Here is a 23920-nt window from a genome sequence, read left to right on the forward strand (position 1 = left end):
AATCTTTAGGAAATTATAGCTACGTTAAACGCCTGAAACTCCGCATCCATCCGAGTTCAGCCGTTTATGTGCACTTTTGGGAAGGGTTTTGTTAAGCCACAAAGGCGGAACCGTCAAGGCTGCTTGGACGAGAGCGGGCCTCTCCCCAGTCCTGCTGTCACCCAGCAGACACAGAGCACGCCTTTTCCACCGCGTACAGAAAATTTCGTGAGATTTCTGTGTTTTCTAGGGATCTTTTCATTAAAACCACTAAGCCTGTTCCCCGGCAGGATGCGCTGGCGCTGCGGGCGGGACCAGCCTGTTGCGGGCAGCAGCGCTGCCGGGGCTGCGGGCGGCCCTGCCGCGGCTCGGCACCGCTGCCGGGGACAAAGCCGCCGGGGCAGGGACCCTTCCCGGCGGGATCAGTTCAGGGGTGCCCCGCAACGCCGTCCCCGCGCCCCGTCTCCGCCGCGCTCCCCCGCGCGGGGCGGGAGCGCCGCGGCGGCGCTCAGCGGGCGCTGCTCTCCGCGCTCTCGCCCATCGCCGGGGTAAACGCGGCCGCTCCCGCGGTGCCCGGCGCGGCGGGGACAGCCCCGCGAGCGCTGCGGGGACGCCGCCGAGCCCGTCCCGCCCGTCCCGCCGGTCCCGGCCGCTCCCGGGGCGGGGGCGCGCGGGAGGAGGCGGCGGGGCGGGGGGAGCGGCGGCGCTGCGAGGTCCGGGGCGCGCATGCGCGCTCCGGCGCTCCGTGACGGGGGCGCTCCCGCGGCACCGGGGCCCGGCTCGCGCTCCCATAGGCTGCTTCCCCCGGCAGGCGCGCGCCCGCGGCGCGGCTCTTCCTACCGCGCTCGCGGGGGCGCGCGCTGCCCGGGCCGTGCGCCGCTGTCACCGCTGCCCGCGCGCCGCTCCCCGCCCTCGGCGCGCGCCCTGCCCGCGCCCCGCGCCCCGTCCCCGCCAGCTCCGCTCCGCCGCCAGCGGGTTCCTGCTTCCGTCTCCTCCCGCCGCTCCCCGCCCGCCAGCCCCGCCGCCCCCCCGCCCGGTACCCGTGGCAGCGGCAGCGCGAGCTCCGCCGGCGGCGCCGGCACTCCGGTAAGGGGATGCGGGGGCTCAGCGGCAGCCGCCGCGGCGGGGAAGCGGGTACCGAGGCGAGACCGGGCTGCTCCGGCCAGCGCTCCCCATCCCTCCCCCGGGCCTGGCGCCGCCGCTTTTGCGACTCAGGCGCTGCTCAGCAACCGCTGCCGCCGCCGCCGGGGCGGTGATGGCGGGGAGGGGGCCGGTCCCTGCCGTGTGCCGGGATCCCCGTGGGCTCCCTCACCTGAGGGTCGCTGCCGGGGCCTGAGGCCGCCGGAGAGCGCGGCGGGGGAAGGGGAGGCCGGGGCTCGGCGGGCGGCCGGGGCATCACCGTGGGCGGCGGCGGGGCCGGGCCGGGCCCGGGAGGGAGATGCGTGCGAGCCCCGGGCGGCGGCGGTGCCCCGGGCGCGGCGCGGGCAGCGGGGCTCCCGCAGCGCGGCTGCCGCGTCCCGTGCGCCGCGGGCGCAGGGCGCGGGGGGCGGCCTCCAACTTTGCTTGTCCCGGGAACTGCGGCCGCCCGAGGGGACGCCGGCTTTTGGCACGGAGGAGGAATACACGGGGAGCGTGGGCTGTGAGCACGGACCTCCCGCTCTAGGGCCGCCCGGTAGCTCGAGGAAGTGCTTGCCTGACACGGGTACAGAGCCAGCGGTTGTTGCCTGGGGCTTTTCCCACGGCGACCTTTCCTGTATTTCGGCACAACTGGCTGTGGTCGTGGATCCTGTTACTGGTAGGCTCTGGCGATTTACCCCTGGGCGAATTAGTGCTTGATGTATGCTCAGGTCTTTCACACGTGTGTGCAAGTAGTGTGTTCTTGATGCACTGCGAAGACCAGGCTGTGACCCTCTGCTTTCAGAAGCTCCTGGTTGAGGGTGCAAGAGGCAGAAACTCTAGTGCTGTGGTGCAGATTGTACCAAGAAGCCTAAGGGCAAAGGCATGAGCTGTAAAATTGCTTGTTGAAAGACTGTAACTTCCTCGGGGCAGTATCTGCTGTCCTTGCGCCCTCAACGCACACATGGTAGGCTGTGATGCACATGCTGTGTGTACATGGATGTGGCAAACAACCCTGTGCTCACAACAATCCTGTACTTTATCTGTGATCTTGTATTAGCACTTGGCACCTCTTGTTCTGTGTGTGTTTGTATACTGAAACATACACATCAGCTGAAAATTGTATGTTTCAGTGTACATGTGTACTTACATATATATACACACATACTCTTTGTGTCCTGAAGTACAGGATCTTAATGTCTAGGCCTGAAAGTTACTGGAGTAAATACTTCAGAATAAGTGAGCATGAAAAGGTTTCTTGATTTTATAGTATTAATCTTATTTATTTTTCCAAGTAATTTTCCACTGCAAGTCATGAAAAACTTCAGAAAAGTTTGAACTGCAAAAGCAAATAAGTGGCCAACTTGCCTGTGCTGCTGGTGCTTGAGGTGCTTTTACAGATGACTGTTACAATTCCTTTCATTATTAGAGAAAACTAGTTATGAGGAGTTGGTGACTCTGCTTTGATGTATTTCCAGTAGTGTCTGTTTCTCCGGTTATTGCAGGTATGCTTACTGCCAGATTTTAGTGATGCTTGCTAAGTTTTATATGTATATCTACCTTAAGCAGGCACAGTGGCATATTTAAAAGTTTGCACATTTTCCCAACTACATGTAATAAGACAGCCTTTTTCAAAGTTGGAAGTATAATTAATTACTCATATTTTCTGAGCTAAAAGCTCAACAATGAGGGAAAGGCAGGAATCAACTCGGAGTGTTGAATCAGGCAAATTCACTCTTTCAGTGATGCAGCTGCCAGGACATTTGACAACTGGGAAATACACAAGGTCAGTTGTAAGTTGCAGCTTTCTTTCCCTTTTAGTCAATTTTCTTCATCTGTTTAAAATTTTGGCGGTTTCATTAGCTGAACGACTGAAAATATACTAGTTCTAGGTAATACAAGGGAAAAAATAAGTTAGCTATACTTGCTGGAGTAGAAATGGAGCTGCTTCACCTTAAGTGAATTGGTAAAGGCTGTACTAAACCACATAGGGACTTCTCTTTGGTTTGACATCTGTGGTTTATGATCACTTTATTGAGACTTCAAATAGAGACTTGATTGTATAATTGAGTGCTTGTGTATTACAAATATTGCACACCATTCACAGTGTAAAAATTTCATTTTTGGTCCATTTCTGTCTTTGTGTGGCTGTATGCAGTAGGTGCTTTATCTGTCAGATCTTTTCTAAACCAAATCATTTTCCCAGGCTTGGAATGTATGCAGTTAAAAATAATAAATGATAATTTTATTTATATTTTATCAGATCAGTCTGTTCATTGACATTTCAGTGGATAAAGAAGAAGGAGATTTGGATTTGAGTATTTATATCTTGTTGCAGAGTCAGAATTAAAGTAAAAAGTCATTACTAGAATCTTAGGCTGGTCTGGAGGGGGAGCTAGTGTCAAAGCAAAAGTGACTTAATTAAAGCTTGTTGTCTGGTCATAGAATATGCTTCTAATACAATAAGGAAAACAAATATAGATGATGCATGCTATGTATGATTGCATTAATATGCATCTCGTGTATGATGAAAATCATCTGCAAGTGAAGTAATGTGTGATTATTTTTTTGGGAAATACAGTATGTGTTTTGCTATCGTGCAACAAAAACTGTATCCAAAGAACTTCTAAGTTGCAAGATCAAGCTCTTACAAATCATGAAATGGCAGAATCAGAGATTCTTGTAATGTGGCCTATAAATGTAGGGTTAAATTTTACATTTTCCCCTACAATGTTGCTTTCAGTTTACAGCATAGAATGGCATAGATGGCATTCAGTGTGCCATACTGAATCCTTTTTCTTGGTATCAAATAATGTGTGGCCTCAATATTTGTTTATGTGCTGTTCATACTGTACTTTCTTAATTTCCTCTTTTGCTGTTTCATTACCCTCAGTCTCTAGTGCTTGCATGTTTCACTAGTAATATTTTCATATAAGTCTCCAGAGATATATTATGTATTCCTTTGTGTTGAATATCCAATTTAGGACCTTTATGATATGATTTTTCAAAATAATCTATCCATGTTTTAATGATTTATGTGTTCTAAGATGTTTTCCCATAAAGGTCTAATTTACTAACAATAATCTGGCTTTTTTTGGTTGTTTTTAATAAACCCCTCAACAGGGATCCATGAATGCATATCTGGAAAAGACCTCATTGCTTGATTTGTAGTATGGTGTGTGCTGATTTAGACTGCAGGTATAAATACTTAAATCTGTTGCAGTTTAACCCCAAGGTACTAAGTCCATAATTTTGATGAAGAGTGAATTGCTCATTAAAAGTTTGTAGAAGTTTTTGATATATATATTTTTTCTTTTAAAGATAATTTGTGCGCAAGAAAGAAGAACATAAAAATTTCCAGGACAGTATTAATTCCCTCACTTTGCCTATAATACCTGTCTTATTAATAACACAGTTGCCAACATTTGCAGTGCATATGGCAAGGTCCTTATATAATATAATATTATTTATTTTTTTCTAACACGTTCTTCAGTAACACAGCAATAGTACCTTGAGCACAAGGGCACAGGGAGCAAGATCAAATAACCTTTAATTTTTGTGATGTGACTATATATATATATATTTTTATTGATGGTTAGGTTTTTGGTAGTCAACTGTTTAAAACTCCACAAAATTCTGTGCACATAAGCAAAATGTTCAACATTCTAGATTTAAAAAAAAGTCAGAAAACCTGATGGACACGAGGATACCCTCTGTCTTGTGGGATTGCACATATGACTAATATGTATATAGCATATAAGTCTTTAAAAATGCTGAAATTTGTCTATTTTGCCGTGAGACTTATGCCACTTGAGCTAGCTGGGAATGTGATACTAGTAATCTGTAATTCAGCTGTGCTCCAAATGATGTTGTCTGTGTATTGTTTTCTGAGAATTTGAAGTATTTGAAAGTAGAGGTGAAACTCTGTAATCTTGGGCTCTATTCCAGGCTCTGGGAGTGAACATATTCTATTGGATGCTGATTTTTCTGCTTATTCCTTGTGTGATATCCCTGTCCTAATCTTCTTTGCCCTATCCTGAATTTTTTATTGCAATTCTATTTTCCCCAAGTAAACAGTTTGTTTCTTGCTAAAGGGCTTTCTAGTACTGCTGTGCATAGAGGTTCTAACTAATAAATTGTTTATCCCAGTTTCTTTCACTGTTTGAATCACTCCTAGCTTTTCACAGTCTTGTCTGCTGGTCTCAGATTTCTGTCTACTACCCTCAGTTTCACATCCAGTTCTCTGTCATAGAAAGGATCTCTCCTCTCTGTGTTGTGCATTTCCTCTGGCTCCTGTTCTGTCTTCTGTAGTTTTCCCCCTTCAATTTTGTGCTTCATTCTTCCTGGCTTCCCTCATCTGAATTTGTTTTTTCCTTTCCTGCCTGTCTTCCCAGCTGTCACAGACTTGGTCTTTATCCCAAATTCAAGATTGTGTTCATTGTGTCAAGTGTATCAGCTTTTTCCCATGTTGCAGTTCTTTCTTTAGTCAAATTTTATTGGTTCCTCTCTTTTAAACTCTCTTGTTTACATGGATAGCTTGCGTTTTCATACTTGTTGAATCCAGCAGGGGTATCACTGAGATGATAAATTTAGATGCCAGTGATCCATCCTGATAGGAAAGCAAGCAGGCCTATAAAGAGATGAGCTTGACTGTGTGGGGAACTCATGTCTGAGCTGCAGTGCAAAAATGGGATATACAAACAGGGGCAGCTGGGATAGCTACGAAGGAGAAATTTAGAAAAATTGTCCTGGTATATAGGGATGACATCAAGAGAGCCAATGCTCATCTAGAGATGATGCTTATGAGGGAGATCAAGGGCAGCAAGAAGAGTTTCTTCTGGTACTTGAGTAGTGAAAAGCAGGACAAGTAAAAGATGAGCTTCTTTTGGAATGTGATGTGTCATAGTGGACCCAGATAAGGCTGGTGTACCCTGATCCTTCTGTTCCTTACTGAGGCATCACCAGCAGGGTCTCCCCGGCCTCTGTGCTTAGTAACAAGGGTTTGAGGAGAGCAGCTGCCAGCAGTGGCTGAGGATTCGGTTGGGGATTATTGAGATGACTCGAATCCTACCAGTGCATGGGGCCAGAAGGACTGTGCCTGTGAACTTTAATAGAGCTGGCCAGTGTCACAGCGAGGTCCTTCCCTAGCACCTTGGATACCAGAAGACCCTCTCAATGGCTGAAAAAATGTATATGTTGCACCCTTCAAAAAAGGCCAAAATACTGCCCAAAGAGCTACACACTGGGTAGCTTCCTTTTTGTCCCTGGGAAAATAAGGGCATAGGTTTTCTTGGAACACATTTCTGGTCACAAGAAGGAAGTGAATGGGAGCAATCAGCATGGATTTGTCAAAGGTAAATCATGCATGACGAGGCAGATTGCCTTCTGTGGTAAGCTGACTGAATATTTGGAAGAGGTAAGAACAGTGGATTTAATTTTCCTGAACTTTAGCAAGATTTTCAACTCAATCTCCAATGATATTCTTCTATTCAGATTGAGACATTACAGATTGCTGGAGAACTAGAAGATATAAAAAAGACTGGTTGGATGGATGGATGGATGGATTCAAAAAGAAGTGCTTAATGTGTCATATAGGGAGCTTGGTAACAAGAGGGGTACTGCAGTGATTTGTGCTGAATAGTGCCAAAGTATGCTCTTGTGCTTGCAGATGACACCAAACTGGGGGTGAGAGTTGTGCTTTTTGATGGGGCTGCTGCTCAGGGGGACTTTGTCACTGTGAACACAAGGCCCATCTGGAGCTTTATTCAAGAACTGCTGCAAAGTCCTACACTGGTGAAAGAGGAGCACCTTGCAGTGGTACAGTCTGGGGACTGACAGGCTAGAAAGCAGCTCTGCCATAGGCAGGGACACTTCCACTAGAGCAGGTTGCTCAGAGCCCCATCCAGCGTGGCCTTGTATACTTCAGGGATGGGACATCCAAAACCTCGCTGGGCAGCCTGGTCCAGAGTTCCACCATTTTAACAGTAAAAAATTTCTTCCTAGTATCTTATCTAAACTTTCCCTCTTTCAGCTGAAGGTCATTTCCCCTTGCCTTATCACTACATATCCTTGTCAGAAGTCCCTCTCCAGCTGTCATGTAGACGCCCTTTAGGTACTGGAAAGTGCTCTAAGGTTTCAAAGGAGCCTTCTCTCCTTTTCCTCTCCCTTTCCCTCTCACTCTCCACAACCCTGAGTCTCTCAGCCTAATGAAAGGAAGGGCAGCAACATCCTGGACATTATGAGAAGGAACACAGCCAGCAGAGAGAAGGGAAGTGGTTGTTGCTCTCTACTTGGTGTTCATTAGATTGCATTAGAGTGCTGTGCCCAGTTTTTGGGATTCTCAATACAGGAAAGACATTGATAAATAGAAGTGAAGTTGGTGGAGGACTACCAAGATGATTAGCTGCAACACTCGTCCTGTGAGGAGGGGCTGGGAGAAACAGGTGATCTCAGTGGGATCACACAACAACATACTGGTTTTTTTTGAGGACATCACTGAGAAGATGGAGTCAGGCTCTTTTACTGAGGTGTTTGGGGAGAGGACATGAGGCAGTGTTCATCAGTTGAAACACAGAAGGTTCAGGTTTGATATAAAGAAAAACTTTCCATGGGGGTTATTGAAGCTGTGTAGGAGGTTGCCCTGAGAAGCTGTGCAGCTTCTGTCTTAGAGGTTTTCAGGACCCAAATAGGAAAGCTGAGCAACCCATTCTTATATCTGACTTTGAGTGGGGGATTGGACTGAGGGACATGTGAAGGTCCCTTCTAAGTTATGTTATCCTGTGAGTCTACAGCTGTGGATCTTTAGTTCCCAGAAGTCTTACAGGAATGGAATAAGTACAGACAGAATATGTAGGTGGCTCAGCTGCAACATATCAAAACACAATCAGTAACAGTAACATTACAGTGAGCTTGACAAAAGCATCACTTGTATGTCAGAGTAAGCATTTTGCTGTCTCTTAGAAAGATGCATGTACAGCTTAAAGCATATGAGTGATTAAACTTTTTGAAGAAAACCTTTTGTGATGAGGCAAAAGTGTATTTTTATGTAGCTTTCCTTGGAAGGAGGAAAAATATGTTTTGCATATCATGTAAAAGTTGAAGCAGCTTTGACATAGACACCTGGCACAGAGTGGGTCATCTTGAAAAGCCTTTGGCAACTTAAATGAAAAAATTATTCTTCTACAAGGAAGTATCTGTCAGCCTTAAAAATTGGTGATCTCTCTTGGTTGTTTGTCATGATATGTATGTATATTCATATTATGTAGCTCATAATGCATCATTTCAAGGTTATGATTTTCTGACAACCTGTTAAATCAGTTGCAATCAATTCTGATTTCCAACCCCCCCGCCCCCCCCAAATATTATATACTAGATCCCTCAGATGATTATTGTTTCTTCCTGCTCTTTTCTCCCTCCCCTGCCACATTTTCAGGGTGAGGAATAAATAAAAGAAGAGATGTAGTCCTAAGATGCAAGGAGCCCAGTAACTTTTTTGGAAGACTTTTGGCTAAAAGTCTTCAAATCAGAAGAGTTGCCTGTTGCAAAGAACTACTGTGAAATAACACGGTGGGTGTATATGTATAGTTAAAATTTATTTTTCTTTTTTGTTATTTAAGTATGAGATGTTATATGAGGAATGATCTTTTTCTGAGGTTTTTGCCTCTTCATTAGATATCCTCCCTAAAACAAATGGTGATTTCTGTAGCAAAGCATAGTTTCCATGAATAAATGATTGTATTTAGTTCCTTCAAATATTAGATATTTATAAGTATAATGTGCATAATTTATTTTCAGAATATATAACATGGTAAAAATAAATACTTCATCTGTTGGTCATTCTAGAGCTTGATGAAGTTTGTGCTGCTACAATTGCTTTGTGGTAGCAATATTCTGAATTTGAATGCTTTTTAGGAGTGTGCTTTCATTATATGCTTGCTTCATAATCTTATAGTATGATGAATAATTTTCTGTAATGTTAGAGAATTTCTTTTGTGAGGCAGTTAATAGCAATAAATATCACAATGACATTATTAATTCTGCATTCTACAGACTCTTCAGAAGCTTGTGGAACATTGCTGTGAATATCTTACGGACATCAATTTTGACTTGCTGTGAATTAAACTCTTTCTTCAAAGCATTGCTCTTACAAAAGGTTTTGTAGAAGAGCAGTAGGAATTCTCTTCCCATAACCTCCCAATGTTCATCTTTGGTTTGTTATATTACTTTTGTTGTACTTCAGCATAGTTTGTTTGCGCAGTGACAAAGTAACTTTTCAAAGTAAATCTGATTTGTATAGGTACCAATATATTTGTTAAGCTTTTTGGAATTTATTTAAGTTTTGTTTTTAATGTATGTAATAAATATCAAAGTAAGAATTTATCCAATACGCTGTTTATTGAAGACCTCATAAAACATATAGTAAAAACATTTGTTTAAATCATTGATGTATTCAATTACAAAAATTTCTTCTTAAAACCCTTTGTCTCTAAGGAAAAATCTCTTGACCAAGTTCAGAATGTGAGCTTTCAGATTGCATGGAACCTTTGTCTTTAGCTCTGTGCCTCTATTTATGATGATAAAATATGTAGTATACCTGATATGCTATACTTAGCTGATATTTTTTTCTCCTTTTGAGTGCTTGCTAAACAACTTCCTTTGTTTGACAATCAGTGCTCACACAGCAACAGCAAAAACTGTTCCCTCTAAAGGACACAGTCATGTGGCTGTAATGTGTTGATGTGTCTGTCCCCCTCACCCCCTTTTTGATTTTCTTCCACCCCTAGTTGTATAAAACCATTCATGGCAGTGCACCTATGTCTTTAGTTTCTCTCAGCTGCCTAGGCAAGCATTTGTTTCTTATTTAGGGCAAGATTTGAAAATACAAGAGAAAAACTTAAAACCAAACATAAATGTTTTCCTTATTTTTGAGGGTTTAACTGAGATATCTTTGTGGTATTGTGCCATGTCTCAGTATGCTTAGATAGTCTCTGCCCTTCCTTTTTCTGTAGTCTGGGGTTTAGAATGACTTGTTCACAGTTTAGAGTCTTCTCGATGCATGTCTTCACATTTCTGTTCAATAACTAAATCTGTTTCACAGTTATCTTGGGATTTGTTTTTTAACAGTACAGCATCTGACTTTTTGATCTGTCTATTGCTTGGGGTGTTTTTAAGTTATAGCAGCTAGGACAGCATAAATTACACCTTTTTCCTCACGTGGCCCACTGGAGGCATTCAGTGGCATTGAAAGATGTTCTCCTTGAGTTATTCTTCATTACAGATGCCTACTCAGCAGTCTGGATTTTGGACTGAACTGCTAGACATTCTCTTTGCAATGGTTTTTGTCTTGTAACGTCAATGAGGTGGTGCTGGACTAGGTATCAATACTCTGGAGTTTGCTCTGCCAGGCTGTAAAGATGGATGGCAATTTTGGTAGTCTGGCAGCTTACATTACATCCTATGACAGTATTTTCAAATTCTGCAGATATATGCTTTGTGTACTTCCGAGGGAGCGGGGGATGTCCCCTGGCAGGTTGTTGATGTTTTTTTCTGATGTAACTTTTTTTCAGTGGCAGCAGGATCCTTGTAATGCATGTGAGAAAGCCCTTTTATCCTTCTTCACTTAATTACAACAGATAGTGCTCTTACAGATGAGGAATTTGGTATAAGTAGAGCAGAGAAGGTTTGTCTCTCAAGGAGCCAGGCATACATATGAGATACAGAGAGATCAGCATAATTTAAAATGCATGTTTGATTTTCCTGTACATCGTACTGCAGCATCATGCATAGGTAATGTTAAAAATTCTGCAGATTCTGTGTCTACAGAAGAGCTGAGAGACCATGGTCTGTACTCAGTTGGTTGCTCTTAAGACCCTTCTCTATGTGTACACAGTCACTCACAGTTTATCCTTAGGCACATTAAACACATCTAGTTGTTTCAAGCTGTTGGAATAAGAATAGGAAATATCCCAAGGACTGAAATCTGACATAGGGTCATAAAACCATGAATTGAGATGTAACAGGGTATGCTGGCATCTCTTCACCAGAGATGTTTTGATGCTAGACTTTCCAAAGAATGAGTTTGAAATACTGTTTTACAGAGCATTGATTTTTGCTTACTTCCAAATCCACTGTGTCCTGAAGTCCTGCAGCAGATAAGATCCTGCTATCCTGGCTTTGAAGAGACAGTCACAGTTTTGTGACCAACTGTATTTTCAGTTAAGACTTTCAAGACTGTGCCTTTTGTGTTCTTATGCAGATTGAGAGTACATTTACTATTCTAACTGTATCAGTCTCAGGTTTGCTGTTTGGGTGCTGTGGCTCTTTGGGCTGGGCTTGCTCATTTTTCACAGGAATGGAAGGGGAACTGACACATTTGTATGCCTGCTGAGTGGATTAGTTAACTGCATGCATGTCTCCAGTGTTGGTTTGTTCACAATTACAGGTTTCACCTGTGGTTAAAATACCTTTTTATCCAACTTTTTATGTCAAGTGGACACGAGTTGTCATTAGGAAAGATTAAATCTAAGTCCTTTTTAGCTGCAGTTTTTTGTTGATGTGACGTGTTGATGTGACATTTCCCCCCCACCCCATCAGATCTTTGATTGGTCCTTTCATATTTGTTAACTTTGGGGATGCCTTTTGTTGTACTTCGGCCTGTCTGATTCCAAGTTTTCTCCTGCTTACCTAACATCCTGCTTTGTCTGGTGGAGAGCCCTTTTCTTAGAGTAGACATTTGGAAGATGAGCATAAAATTGACTGTGGTACAACATAGTTCAGATTTTCAGGAGTTTTCAAGTCATGCCATGCTGATTAAGGCATTGGTTTGATATCCTGAATGTTATGGAGTCATAGAATGGTTTGTGTAGGAACAGACCTTTAAGATTATTCATTTCCAACCCCCCTGCATGGGCAGGGATACCTTTCACTGGACTCCCTTCAGGTACTGGAAAGCAGCAATTAGGTTATCCTGAAACCCTCTCTTTTTCAGGCTGAACAAACCCAGTTCTGTCAGTCTTTCCTCATAGGAGAGTTGTTTTGCTATAGATTGTTTAGAAAATGAAATTATTAATTTTGGCCATTTGATTTTATAGATTTATATGACTAATTTTTATGCTTTCAAAAATCTGAGCTAGTAAATGGAGTTAATAGTTTAGTGTCCCATCAGAAATGTTAACCAAGGTGTCAATTACATGGTTATATTTAGAAATAAGTGGGAAAAATAGTAAGCAGAATTGTATCTTATTTATTTCATAGTGCTATTTTGAAGGTGCATGCAGGCCTTTTGATGCTGAGTCAGGCCTTTTGGCTTTCTTCATGTTCATATAGCTAGTATAAATACAGAAACACTTTTTCACAGTTCCTAAATTTTCATTTAAATATATTTCCTTGTGACGCTGATGTGAGATGCTGCAATATGGTCATATTGTGTTAGACAGCAAAGGTGCAACCTGGGTGTTCCTGAAAATGTTTATTGCTGAGAAGTTTGTAAATAGTGGGTAAAACTCACTGGCAACTATAAGTCAAACATATTTAGCCAGTTTCTTGTTTCTTAAATGGGTTTACTGTGATCTGACTTCTAGGACAGTAGAAACCTGCTTGTGTACCTAATGTTCTCTGTGCCATTTTGTTATGCAAGACCTCCTTGAAGTCATAAGCAAATAGGAAATCTTTAGATTGCTAACCTTTTGTTAGTGGCTTTTCTCTTGAAGTCTTCTACAGTTGTGTAGTACTTAACTTCTTACTGTCCTTGGCAGAAGCAACCACAATGAAATTGATTATTTATCTGGTTTAAACATATCTTATCTAAAAAGGTTATAGTTTTAACTGTTCTTTTCAAAATCATTAGTACTGTGAAGTGGAAGCATTTGGAACGCTCCTTTGGACAGTTGTTTTCTTGGTTTTTCCTTAAAAATATTTCATTAATATGGTGTTTATTAACTGCCATCACCTGGTGTTGAATTGTATCTAGAGTTCAGAGCTCTATTATGGCTTTTTTTTTATTCTTACGTTAGGTCAGATGTGATTGTAGATGAAAAAATGCTCTGAACTGTGGATTCCCATCTGAGAAATCTTCAGCTGTGTTTGCATATGCTGTGTGAAGACTTACTGATATTTTGAAGGTAGATAGTCCGAGATGTGCAGTTAGTATGTGCTAACATAAAAAAAATACAGTGTGACAGTATATAAGAGTAAACAATGGTAAACCAAAATGGAATATTGTCATTTGAACTGATTTCTAATGGCATTTGTACTATTACAAGTGTCTGTCTCCCCTTAATTACTCTAATTACATATGTGTAATTGGTGACAGCATGTACAGTGTGTAAAGATATTTGGAAGGCAGACTCATTAGTTTTTGAGGGTGCATTTTGAGCTTCAGCAAAACATTTTGTCTCTCATCTGTCTTTTATGTTGTGCTTTCTGAGCTTTAGGCTTCCAGTTTCCTGATGGAAGTGTATGAAGTGTAGTGACAAGTTTGTCTTTCTTTATCCCGTAGGCTCTCTAATGAGTTCAGTGATGGACAGCACTGATGTCAAACTGTGTCTCTGTAAAACTAAATGTACAGTGAGAGCTGCTACAAATTTTGCTTGTATATCAGGTTTAAGATTACATATTACATTTTTTTAATGTTGTCTCAATGTCTTTTCTTTCATGTTTCCCAGAGTTCCTCCATATACTACCTTTTCTTTTCTTACTGTCCTATTCTGGGATCAGGATTTAGCAGAAACCCCATTTTCATAATTCTGTATCTCTTGGTGTTTGAATACTGCCTTGTTTTCTTTGCTTGGTGTCTGCCAGCATCTCTTGACTGATGGGAAAGGGTGATCTATGGTTAAATGAAGCAGCTGTTACAAAGGAGAACAGAAGTGATGCTTGGTAAAATTTGTAAAGTTCTTTGCTGTTTGAAAACTGGGTTATATGTATAGGGTAGATTAAATTTATCCATATTATATGCATATAGACAGAGGTATGTACAAAAATATATAATTATAGCAGATTATACTGGTCACATAGTGTGGCTTGTGTCACAGTCGTTGGGTATTGTAGGGAAACCTGACTTACTACCAATCTATGCTTGCTTTGGGTGTGAATGAAGCACTTTTTTGTGGAGCCTTTAACCCATGGTAAATTCATTGCAGTGTCTGTCTGCTCTCCTTCATACAGTATAAACTGAAAGAGAAAAAAGAGGAAATTCAATTAGATTAAAAATCAACATGTAACTTTTTTGCTTTTTATCCCTAAGTAGGAAGGACATATGTATAGTTTGCTAAATATTTTTTTTATAAATTAAACATGGGAGGAGTAAGAAAATTTTACAAGATTGGCTAATGGATAGTAAAAGTGGGAGATAGGAAAACAGCAACCACTTCAGGAAGAACATTGAAGTGTACATTTGAAGGAGTAGTCTCTTAATATCATGCTGCTTTAGTCTGTTTGTGGTGAAGCCTGCTCAAGGAAAAGATGTCAAAAATTTTTCCAACACCAGCAACTTAAAGACCTCAAATTTCTCTGAAATGAAATGTACCCTAGTATTGGTACATATTTTTTTTCCTAACATTTAGGTTCTGTAAAACTTGGTGTGCAGTATCAAGGAATATATTCCAAGGCATTTTCTGCTGCACCGAATGATATAAATTACATGGGTTTTCTGTATAATATTAATACTGATGGAGTTATATTTAATACAGATTTTCAGCTTCCTTCATTATCAGGCACCTAACAGGCATTGCAGAAAAGTCTTTCGGATTTTGTTACTGAAAATCCCTGACCACTTCTTTGATCTTAATTCCAAGGATCTTAAATTTGATAGTCTTCTTGACTTTGTTTGAAGATTTGTTTGAAGATCTACCTTTGAATAACCTGTCTGATAAACATGGACATTTACCATGTCTGATAAACATGGAGCTGCACTGCTCTCAAGGGAAGCAGTGTTGTGTGTTCCTTTTTTTTCTCAGCTTCCTGGTTGCTGAATGCTGCTTGCATCTGTTCTTAGCCTTCCCACGGAGGAGCAGTGGCAGCAGTACAGAATTGATACTATCTTTGAAATCTGCACAGCTGCTGGTATGGGTCTGAGTCACAGCAGTGAGGTTGACCACAATCTTGTTAATGCACTGCTACTTGACCAGTCAGTTAATAAATGCAGAATCACTCAAGCTGATCGATGATAGACTTTGAAATAAAGTGCTATGATTTTTATTTGGTTCTTCTTTGAAAAGCTTTAAAGAAAAGATGAAATTACGTATGAATTCCTAGTATAATTTCCATAGCAAAATCAAACCATGTGCTCACTGTGGGTGGGTTTGAAGAACTTACCTTTTTCAGAAGGTAGAAAAAAAATGAAGAAAGAAAATGGTGAGGCATCTAAGGCACAATAGAAAATGTGGTTTCTTTCTTTTAATTTACTAAATTAATTGTTTCAATTCATACATAGAGGATTTTTAATAATTCTGTTGGTATTTTCCTTGTGTGTTCACATCTCTTTCAATATAAATTTTTTTCTGACTGTAAAAGACTTGAGTAATGGTATTTGTAGGGGTAGCTGGTATTTGCAGTGTAAGGTATATATTTTTTAATTTTAAAAAAACTTCACCTGCTTTATGACAGAACTTTGATAGTATGAATTAAATTCCACAGTTTAAAATGATTCTGCAAAATTAATAGCAATATTCTCTAGCTTTTTTAATATAAACATGAACCAGAAACAAATAAGACTTTTTTTAATTGGCTTACAGCCATGTTCCTTTGTGTTGTGTTTTCAGCATCACAGTTGTTTTTCAGTAAAATGTATGGTACTATCTTTCTTCTCTGAAGCTTGCTGATTTTTTTTTCCCTGTGGCTGTCAAACATTGTCTTTTAGTAGGGTGGACTTTCTCTTTTGAACTAATTACTGCAACTGATAACAAATAAACTGAGTGAACAATTTACTCCCTCAAATTCAAAGCCTTTAAAAAAAAATTGTTTCTTGACCTGATTTTAAATGAATGGGTTTTGCCAGCATTTCAGCTTGTAGATTGTTGTTTTTTTCTATATGTTGACTGTATTCTCAATTAAAAACATTCTTAATTGGGTTTTCCTGACAGCTTTTTTCCCAGTCTTTTCATTCATTAGCCATTGTCTTTAGAGTGTTCTTTCTGTGTGGTTTTCTTTCCTTTATATTTTCTCATTCTTTTGGTTGAATTTCTAAAGATACTTACTACTTTCTCCTCTTTTTTTAAATGTACTTTTCCAGACTTTATCTGCACTTAATTTTAGTTTCCTTAAGCTGGTTTGATTTCAAATCCCCTTTGACTGCATCATCACTAATAAAGTGGACCATTGTCTGTTACTGAGGACAGCTGGCACAGATTGAGATTTGTCCTTTCTGTTAATCTTTCAGCCTTAAAACAGGTAGCTGTGTGCGCAGTGCTGTTGGAAGTTTTCCCAGCCATGTGATAACCCTCAGATTGTTCCCAGAGGTTGGGAGAGTGCAGATAGCCTTTATCAAAAGTATTTCAGGACTTGTTCTGGCATGATGATTTGCATTTCAGTGTCTGGGAAAGTTTTAGTCTTTAATATATTGATGTAACCTTTCAGGTTAACTTTGTAAATGTAATAGTTAAGCCAGTTACTAACTAGAGGTTAACTTAGTTTTATCTGTGATCTGCTTCCTAAAAGGCCTGCTCTGTGAATCATTAATATTAAATCCTATGCTTTGAATGATTCTGCCAGCTGTCTAGAAAAAAACCCAAACTATACCAAACAACCAAAAAAACCCTACAAAACAACGAAAGAAACAATCTCAACAGTCCATCCATCTCCCTCATCCACTTAAATTTTCTGGTTTGGTAATTTATAGGAGGTCTACATTTTCCTGCTCATTGTAACTTCCCCATTCTAATGTTATGTGGAGTGTTTAGCTTCTTTTGCAGTCTGTATTTCAGAGCAGACTAATTTGTAAATATTCAAGAGAAGACTTCCTTCCCCACCCTATATATCTGTCCTCCCTGAGCCAAGTGTGCCTTCTAACAGGATGGAGGATCTCACGAGATGTGTTGTGTCAGTTGAGTTATATTTTTGTTTACTTTCCAAGATTTGCAGCCACCCTTTTTTTATTCCCATAGTTCTTGTGTTAGCTTGATGCGAAACAGAAGTTTGCAAAGAAGCTCTGGAGATATTCTGCTGTTTGCCACCTTCTCCTCCCTGTGACCCTTTAGCTACCCACGCTTGCCACTCATTCCTTTGGAGCTGTGATCTAGGTTGCCATTTGTAAGTCTTGTTATTTTATTAAAGAGGACAGTCTTTGCCTTTAATTTGCTCACTGGTGATTTGAATGACAGCAGAGTTTTAGCCTGCCAGGCTGGGAAGCACAGATGGCACTTCACATGGCTGAGAAAAAGTGGAACTCTGGGGAAAAGAAGCATATGTTTTCCTGGATTTGAGAGAACAAAAAGAGGTCCAGTGCTTGAAGTGTTTTTCCAAATTTTCCCCAGATTTGCACTACACATGCAATAATGTAATGCATTTAGCAATGTTACTCTAGCATACAGGAAGCTCTGTAAAGTGAAAAATGTAGGCCTGCAGACACTGAACAACAGTGATGTGTCTTCCAGGAATGATGGGATGTGTCAGCTAGGGCCATACAGATAAAAGGGAGAAATGAGTCAACTGGTTGGGCCATTGTGTCTTGAAGGAGAAGAGCAGGAAGGAACTTGAGAACTGTGCAATAATAGGTTTATTACCTTCTGAGTCACCTGCCTGCTGGCAGGTGGATAGGTTAAAAATGTGCTTATATTTGAGATGTTATTTTGTAACTTAGTTCTTCATTTGGCCCTTTAATATGTCCATGAAAGAAGTCAGCAGATTCTGAACAGTGCACTGTTCTGCGTACTGCATCAGTTTTGTAGTGTTCTGAGTTTGTGCCTTGAGAAACCATTAGATGTCAAAATTTCAATATCACGAAGAACCTTTGTACCTTAAAGCAACTATTTTATATTTTCTTCTCCAAAGGATAAGCACTTAATCATAATAAATTTTGTTTCTATATATTATTTGTGCTGTTAAAATGGTGTACTCTTAGAACAAGGTCAAAGTGGCAAAGTACTGTGTTATGAAGAAAAACAAGTGTGGGGAGATCTTTGTATTTTATGCTTATTTTGATGAATATTGAGGGAAAATGCTCCCAGATCTGGCTTGACTGAAAGTGGAATTTCATTGACCAACTTCTATGTTCTTCTCAAACCAGTGGTAATCAAAGCTTATTTGAAGGGGAATTTCCTGTACCAAATTGAACTGCAGAAAGAATCCTGTGCACTTCTCTGCAAAACAGATGATTCCTGGGAGCTGCTTCTCTGTGCCGCAGAAGTTTGATGATTTGACTTTGTACCTTGCATATGCCAGCTTTTTTAGCTCTTAGGAGTAAGGAATCTGAATAAAAAAAGCAGCAGAACCAAACCCCAAACCATTATGTAATGTATGTAGAAAACCGTATATGACTTTTAAAATATATACATTAAAAAGATTAGCTTTCCTTCTGTCTCCATGGGATGTTTTTCTTTCCATATTTGTTTAAGGAAATTTGCTTAGTACCAGCAATTAGCAATTAGCAGTGCTACCAGGCAAATGGATTGATGGGTATAGGAGAAATCAAATTCAATTTTTCTCCATTAGAAACGTACATTATCTCTTAAAACTGGAAAAATAGTGTTCTGAGCCTCACTTGGCCTTACAAAAGGAATAATTTTCCATTTCTTTTTCTTTACCAATGTACTGATTTTTGCTGTAAGTGGTTTTGTTGTGTTTAAATGTTTTAAGTTGTTTAAAATAGATTCCTTTCATGCAGTGTTCTCCCTAACATAGGTTCAGTCATTTCTCTTGAAACTTGAAACTGTAGAGCTGGCAGTGGAAGATGTGGGTGACTTTATTAAAAAGCTAGTCTGTGTGCTTCAGAAATTGCTTGGACTAGAGAAGGTAGGATTATCATGCTTGGGAATAGATTTATGTGATTGGAGTAATAGAAAATGTTTAATAAATAAAAAATAGGTTGTAAATTCATGTACTTGAGCACTGGTGAGAACTCTGGATAGACCCAGACTGGTGATCAGAGGCAGATTGCTGTTGTATGACCCAGCTCATGATCCACTTCCTTCTCAGATGATGTGGCTTGGTGAGAGTAGCATGGTTCTAAACCACACCAGCTGGTTTCTAGCTTTTAAAAACAGATTGTTAGGACCAGCCAATAAAGCATTAGTTGATCTACATTTAGATTGGCATTAGCTCTGATCACAGTCACACTCAGAAAAGAGCAAGTCATTTGGATAAGAAAGAACTGGTAGTGTGATTAAGCTGAACTTGCCTTCTTAGAGGAGAAAGAAAGCATTTGGCAAGTAGGACCCGGGAAGAAATAACAATGGTCTTTATTGTGTGTGAGGGCATATATGGGAGAGAAACATCTGAAAATAAATATATCTGAGGCATAAATTTACAGCAAAATCTTGTTTGAAAATCAGAGGATGAGGTCTAGTCCCAAAAAAGAGGAGAAAGAAAGTCAGTGGCTCAAGATGATATTTTATGAATTTATCTGAGAATACTGTGTAAGATGATGAGGTTGATCATGGACTCAGAGGGTAGAGCAGATAAGGAAATATATGATTGTTATTTGTCATAAAGTTTTCAGTTTTCTGTTCAAATTCTGTTCATCAGATGTACTACTGGTATCCTGTCCATACCTAAAGGGAATGTTAATGGTTTTTATTTTTTTCTCTTCTGTGCATGTTTATATTCTTCTGAAGCAGAGACAATTTGCATTCTCTAAAGGTGGGATTTTGAGTGATGTGTCTGATTGTCCTGTGGTATTGGGAAAGTAGTCCTGGCCTGGCATATGGGTCTAGTGTCTCTGTTCAGAATTAAATCAGTTTGCCCCAGTCAAATGGAGAAAGGATGGGAAAAGTGTTTCCTTTTTTTCTTCCTCCTTGCTGCAACCCTCTGTATTCCTAAGGTGATGCAGGTATTTTTATCTAACATTTCTGTAGCTACAGTCGCTAAAGCATGGCATCCTTGAACTCTATTACCTTGCTCTTGTGCTTTCAAATTTTTTGTCTTTTTGAAATGCAACTTAAATTACATGAAAAGTGTTGATGAAATGTTTTGAACTTGGTTTTGGTTGTAATGCAGGAGACTGGATTGAACACCACAGATATTATTGAATCCTTTATAAGGATATATATATATAAATAGATTAGTTTAAAAAAGAGAAAGAGAAAAAAGGTAATGACTAGTCTTCCCCAGAAATCCAAAGTCAGAACGGGGCATATAACTAAAATTTTCTATCCATAAGTTCACTTCATTACCTTTGTCTCCAAAAAGATCTGTGTAAGGGAGCAAATTTAGCTGGAAGGAGCTGCTGTCTAATTAGTGATATTTGTAAATACTCTTGAGGTGGTTGAAGCAGAAATGCAAAGATTTTTAAAAATACTTCCAGTCTTTACATTATGAATAGAATTAAAATCTCAGGGATTTATTAGTAATACTGGGTTGTAAAATTGTAAACTTTTTGGTAGTTTTGAATGTTTCAGAGTAGACTGGCTGTTTTAAGATAATCACAATTTATGTAAAGTGACTGTATTCTTTTTATGGAACTGTGGGAAAAAACCAAAAGAGCTTTATTTCTGTCCTTTTAGTAAGGTAGAGCACGGTGATTTGCCCAGCCTGGTAGGACTGGAAGGCCTTTTGGTACTGCTTGCAATTCTGTTGCTTACAAATAAATCAACTTGTAAATTTAGTAATAGTTCTTTTCATTATATGAAATTTAAATGTTTCTATTTCATGTTTACCATGAGTCAGTCTGTCTAAATCTATTTTTCCATATGTATGGCTCACATAATGTGCTACCTTCTACTTGTTAATGAGGTTGGAAGCATGAACTTGTAAGAAAATACATCATAATGCTTCATACAAAAGTAAGAATAAGCATCATTCTAGACCATGCTGTAATGTGTTCCCTCCAGGGCTACCTCTTGCAGCATGTGGACTCTGAATTTTGTTCTGCTTGGCTTCTTGAATCACCTTCAGCTGAAATTTTTCAATTTTTGTGAAGCAGGCAGTGCAGCTGATTTGATGAGAGCTACAATAAAATAATGAGTTTATTTTTTCTGATTTTGCTTTTTATACATGGAGCAACTGGGTTGTATTTTTTGATTAGAGTTTCTGAGATGCTTTATCACAGCAAAAGCTATAACCTTTTCATTGAGTGCCTTAGCCAAAGTACACCCAGACTATCAATCTCAAATAGAAGTGAAAATAGGCTATCTCCCTGTTTCCCTCAGGCTTTCCATTTTTGGAAGTTCATGGGCTCTGACTTTGTAGGTGCTGATTACTTTAAACAATTTATTACATGAATAGGAAAACAGAGAATTCAGATTTGTTTTTTATCACTGTTGCTGCTTTTGAGAGCTTTAACATTGCCAATTCACCTTTAACAGTACAGCTGCTGAAGCTTCTCTTTGAAACAGAAAATCACTTAATTTTCATTCAAAAATAAGACTAATTTGGCAGAATTCTCATTGCAGTAAAAGTCAGTTATCTGAAGCAATTATATTTTTTTTCCTTTGTTCCTGGTACTATTGTTGCTTTAGTTGGTTTCCTGTTTATTTTTTTTTCTTTCTTTCGTTCCTTTCCTTGAAGTCAGGTTCACAAATAAGCTTTTTCAACAACCATTTTCTTGCTGTTTCAGAGTCTGATAGTGCAGCTTTTGATTGCTTTTTTGTTAAATGGCCAAGGATCAACGTTTAGTTCTGTAGTGTGCTGCCATTCTGAATTAGTGAGACAACTGTTAGGAAATTATGTACTAACTCCATGCCTTGATAACCCCAAAGTAAGATTTTGTTTAAAACAGTTTTTTCTTCACTGAAAGAGTTGTCAAGCACTCTAACAGGCTGCCCAGGGAAGTTGTTGAGCCTTCATCCCCTGGGTGAATTTAAAAGATATGTAGGTGTGGCTCTTAAGGACAAGGTTTAGTGGTAGACTTGGTAGTGGTAGGTTTATGGCTGGACTTGATGATCTTCAAGGTCTTTTCTAATCTAAATGATTACATGATAAAAACTAACGAGCTTTTCCTCTTCTACTTTCAGAGACTTGTCTATGCTTCAAAATGAAAGTGAGGAAGAAGAATCCCCGAAAGTATTAATTTGAACAATAATTATTGCTTGTAAGTACTTCTCATTCTTTATGATGTTGCCTTCACAATTGGAAACTACTCTTTTGTTGATAAGTCTTTGCCAGCTGAGAAGAGGAAACTTTGCAAAAGAGAGGTCAGGTCCTTCACTTTTCAGTGATCAGTGACAAAATGGGTGAATCAGATACCCGTTTCACTGTTTGTTGCTCTGTACACCTGTTTCTCTCCCTTCTCCTCTTTGCCTCTCATCTCTCAAAAGAGAAATTCTTTGGTAGATTCATTATGTGCCTTCTGTCTTATGTACAAAATCCTGTATTTCTCTGGCAGTATTTCTGGGCCCTTTCCATCTCTATTACAGATATTACAGGTATTTCTCAGAGGTAAGCTGGTCTTCTGCAGAGGCTGGGCACAGGCCCTACTCCATGAAGTTTTTCAAGAGTTATAAGCAGCTAAGCTGTTGTGGGTGGAAATTATTGTGTGCTCTGAGATCCAGTGCTTCAGATTCTTGTGGTTTTGAAGGTCTTGGCAAGTACCATAATAGTCCTGTTTGAGGACACATTTTTTTATTTAAATAAAACTTAGCAGAAAGGTAACTTTCTTCATTTCGAGAAGAATGCTTAAAGAATGAAGTGAACTTTGCTGAAACGTGAATCTGGGTGTGAACTTGAAAACCAAGCATGTTATGACTTTATTCTTTTTTGATGCAACTGTGGAAAAGACTGTTATGATCAGTATTCTTAACTATGACAAGAAAGTTGTGAAAATTTCTTAAACTTCAACAATTGAACAAATTTGGCTGAGTTCAAGCAAATTTGTTGCAAATTTGATGCTTTTACAGTTCCCCCAACTTCACTAGTGGTTGTCAAGCTGGCAACATCTAAATAATGCTCTCAATTATTTTGATTTATTTTGTGCACTTATAACTTTAGAAGTACTGTGGTATTGTAGAGTTTAATGAATAGTTTATTAAAAAAAATAAAAGTGGGATTTCAGATAATATTCTAGGGACCTTCTGGCCAGGCCATAACAAAGAATATGGTGATCGCTTTCCAAGTGTCCAGGTAGGTGTCTTGAAACTGGATTAGGTGTTTTGACTGCTTCCTGTTGGTGAGAGGACTTGTTTCCATTTCCTGAACCCAGCTTTCTTCTCTGACTCCTACTGAAACGAATTAACTATTTACCTCACAAATCCAGAGGAAAGGTTTTGGTTCTTGGCTCTTGGGATGGATCAGCTCAGATGACTGTTCAAAGAAGTGTCCAAATGGTACAGAAGAAGCAGAGAGACTCTGCAGGCAAGAGCAAAGTGTGGCTGTGTGGGAGCATTAACCTGTCCCTTCAGGCAGCTGCCAGTCAGTGGATTTGCCCAGCAGTTTGTGGTAATGCTCTCTTGAAGTTGTTAGGCTGGGAATACATGATTTGATTTTGGAGAAAAACAAACTTCTGTGGAAGCTTCAAACTGGAATTGGCTAATCTTGCTAGATCCCACCCAGCCATTGCAGTTAGTCAGAATGGTTTATTGATATGGAGTAGAAGCAATGATTCAGAGGGAAAAAAATCCTAGCAGGTAACTAGGAAATCTGTAACAGTCTTTCCCCCACCCCACCCTCCAACTCTCCAGCCCCATGTGTAGTATGTGTGTGCTCCAGGCTCTGAAAATGATTCAAAGGTAGAAGAACT

The 23920-nt window shown here is 40.1% G+C and overlaps 1 protein-coding gene across 6 annotated transcripts in view; it reads left to right on the forward strand.

The window, feature by feature from the left end:
* The first annotated feature begins 760 nt into the window (after nt 1-760).
* The window catches only part of FUT8 (fucosyltransferase 8), a 99677-nt gene continuing 76517 nt past the window's right edge, over nt 761-23920 (forward strand). For 2 of the 6 annotated variants that reach the window (XM_064424902.1, XM_064424907.1), the window contains exons 1-2: nt 767-1065; nt 22200-22276. The gene's annotated coding sequence lies outside the window, so the exon portion shown is untranslated. Of the gene's footprint in view, nt 1066-1749; nt 1775-19358; nt 19458-22199; nt 22277-23920 lie in introns of those variants that run through there. The other 4 variants (XM_064424908.1, XM_064424905.1, XM_064424904.1 and 1 more) reach the window with 4 other exon arrangements.

This window comes from Passer domesticus, chromosome 6 (genome assembly GCF_036417665.1).
Source record: "Passer domesticus isolate bPasDom1 chromosome 6, bPasDom1.hap1, whole genome shotgun sequence".
Lineage (NCBI taxonomy): Eukaryota > Metazoa > Chordata > Aves > Passeriformes > Passeridae > Passer > Passer domesticus.